Here is a 2987-nt window from a genome sequence, read left to right on the forward strand (position 1 = left end):
CTATGAATTCCATGTTCTAAGTTCTGGTGAGCTTGAGCCTTGCCAAGGCCTTGGGAATGGGGTCTGTTTCGTGAGCACTGTCCTATGCTGAGGTGGAGATGGTCAGAGCCTGTCAAAGAGGAGTGGAAGGCCTAAGCCTGAGAGGTGGTGTCAAGTTCAAGAAGAAGGGAGGTAAGAGAGTGAAAGACTTCTGAGAATGATAGCAGCCACTGCCACTAGTGTGAGTGTGTGTGTGTGTGGTGGGGGAGCGCCAGACAACACTGTGAGAAGGAAGTCCCTGTGGAGTCAGGACTCAAGTCGGTACACTGCTTCCAAGAAAGCAAAGGATGCTGAGAGAGGCCATGAACAAAGGAGAGCCCCAGGCTTCCCTAAGAAGAGAAGCAGGGAAACAAGCATCACAGGCTACACCTTGAGGTAGCTTCTGTGAGAATTCTTAGCAGCAGCCCAAATCGACCCACTGGGTGTTAGCTGGTTCTTGTGGTTTGAGTGTGAGATGTCCTTCATAGATCATGTGTTTAACACTTAGTCCACAGCTGGTTTTGCTATTTTAGGAGATTGTGGAATCTTTAGGAGATGAAAGCCTTTCTAACAGAAGTGGACCCCTCCTCCATGGGGCTGAACCTTGAGATTTTTATAGCCAACCCCATTTCCTGTCCATTCTCTGCTTCTTGACTCCATATGCAATATTGATCAGCCATCTCCCACTTTGCCATGCTGGAGTATCTCCTCAAACTGTAAGTCTAAATAAACCCTTCCTCCCTTACGTTGCTTCTCACATAGGATTTGGTCATAGCATTAAGAGAAGTAATTGCTACACCAGCTTTCTGTCACTGTGACAACACTGGCATCATCGACTTATAAAGAGGAAAATCTCATTTGGCTCAGTTTTGGAGGTACTAGTCCATGATTGGTGGGTCTGGTCACTTCTGAGCCTGCGATGAGGCGAAGGATCACAGAGAAGATGCTTGATAAAGCAAAGCCATTCACTTCATGGTCAGGAAAGGAACATGAGGGAAAGCGGAAGGGCTGGGGTATTCCTATCCCTTTCAGGGCACATACCCTAAAGATCTCTTACTAGGCCTCATTTTTTAAAGTTTCTACTACTTGCCAATGGTGCCACAGTCTGGGGCCCAAACCCTTGACACATAGATCTTTAAGGGACACTCAGCACTCTATAGCATCACCTTATGTTTGTGTGAGTGTTAGCATTGTCCTCGTTAATGTCGTGCATAGACACACCTAATCTGCCTTCCTAGCACGAACCTAGACTGTCATGTGCCGGCTACTGAAACAATAACTTGAGCCACCCCAAGGTGGTGCTACCTGCCAGCCCACAGCTGGCACAGCTCTGTTCAACAGCATGTGTACACCTACTTCAAAACATCTTTGAATTTTCCCCCATGTTGCTTTACTAAAAACAAGTGGGAAGTAGTAAAAAGAGAAAGTGCTAATATTAGAGCTAAGCCAAATAACATTTCCATGTGTGCTGGCTAGTTTTATGTCAACTTGACACACAGAGTCATTTTGGGAAGAAAGAATCTCAATTGAGAAAATGCCTCCACCAAATTGACCTGTAGTGCATTTTCTTGCTTGAAGATTGATGTGGGAGAGACAAATTCACCATAGGCAGTGCCACACATGGGCTGGTAGTCCTGGGTGTTATAAGAAAGCAGGCTGAGCAAGCCATGGTAAGTAAGCCAATAAGCAGCACCCCACCCACCCTTATGGCCTCTGCATCAGTTCCTGCCTCCAGATTCCTGCCCCAATTTTCCTGAATGATGGACTATAAGCTGAAATAAACCCCTTTCTAAGTTGCTTCTGGTAATGGTATTCAGATGAGCTACATCTCCAGCCCTTGATGTGAAGTACTTTTTAATCTCTCAGATTTAAGACCACTACCAGCAAAGGGTATCTTGTGAAAATTTGAAAAGAGGGTTCGTTTTTTTCCTCCTCTGTGTAAATATAACACTATGCCAAGGTACACAGCTGAGTTTCAGTCCCCACTAAATCTGTGGCCAGATGCTGCTACATAGTGTACAATCTGCCCAACAGTGCAGAGCTGCCCAGGATGGATGTGTATTTATAATACACAAGTCTCTTATTCTCATTCTATACAGTTAGTTTTACACACATCCCACATTTATAAAAACAGAAGACTGCCTACAAACAATATTTCTGGTTCCTGTTCTTTAGATTATAAGACTTTTCCCATATTTGAGATTCCTTAGGAAAGTTGAAAATATATGACCATGAAATTATGATGGGTAAGACTAGGTAAAATTCATGTCCTCCATCAGTAATCCTCACTAGAGCAGAGCAACTTTGTTTTTTATTTCCTAGAAGTCTGTGTCCTGGTTTGGCTGTTTGGTTTCTGTTGCTGTGATAAAACACTGACCAAAATCAACTTGGGGAGGAAAGGGTTTAATTCAGCTTACAGGTTGCAGCACATCATGAAGGGAAGTTAGGACAGGAACTCTGCTTATTGGCTTGATTCCATGGCTTATGTTCAATCACCATTCTTACACTCTCCAGGATTGATTTCCCAGGTGTGATATCACCCATAGGTGGCTGGGCCCTCCCACATCAGTCAACAATCAAGAAGATGCCCACAGACTTGCCTATATGCCAATCTGATGGAGGCATTTCTTCAACTGAACTTTCCTCATCCCAAGTGACTTTTTTGTGTGTTAAGTTGACAAAAACTAAACAGCACATGTTGTATCATGTCTTTTACAGAATTGTCAACTCTCTGAGGACATGAGCTAGATGTTTCACTTGTCTTATTTCCAGAGCACAGCATAAAGATGTGTGGGAGTGTGGTAGAAAATGGTAAGGATTGCTGGAGTCCATGTTGCAGGAGTATGAATGAGCCTTCTCCAGTACATGTCCTTTGGGTTCCTCTTGATCCTCTGGGTGTAAATTCACCTAATGATTAATTTGTTTCCATTTCCCAGACTTGATGGGGGCAATGCACTAGGGCTGTGGTT

This window comes from Peromyscus leucopus, chromosome 1, assembly GCF_004664715.2.
Source record: "Peromyscus leucopus breed LL Stock chromosome 1, UCI_PerLeu_2.1, whole genome shotgun sequence".
In the NCBI taxonomy this organism is placed as follows: Eukaryota; Metazoa; Chordata; class Mammalia; order Rodentia; family Cricetidae; genus Peromyscus; species Peromyscus leucopus.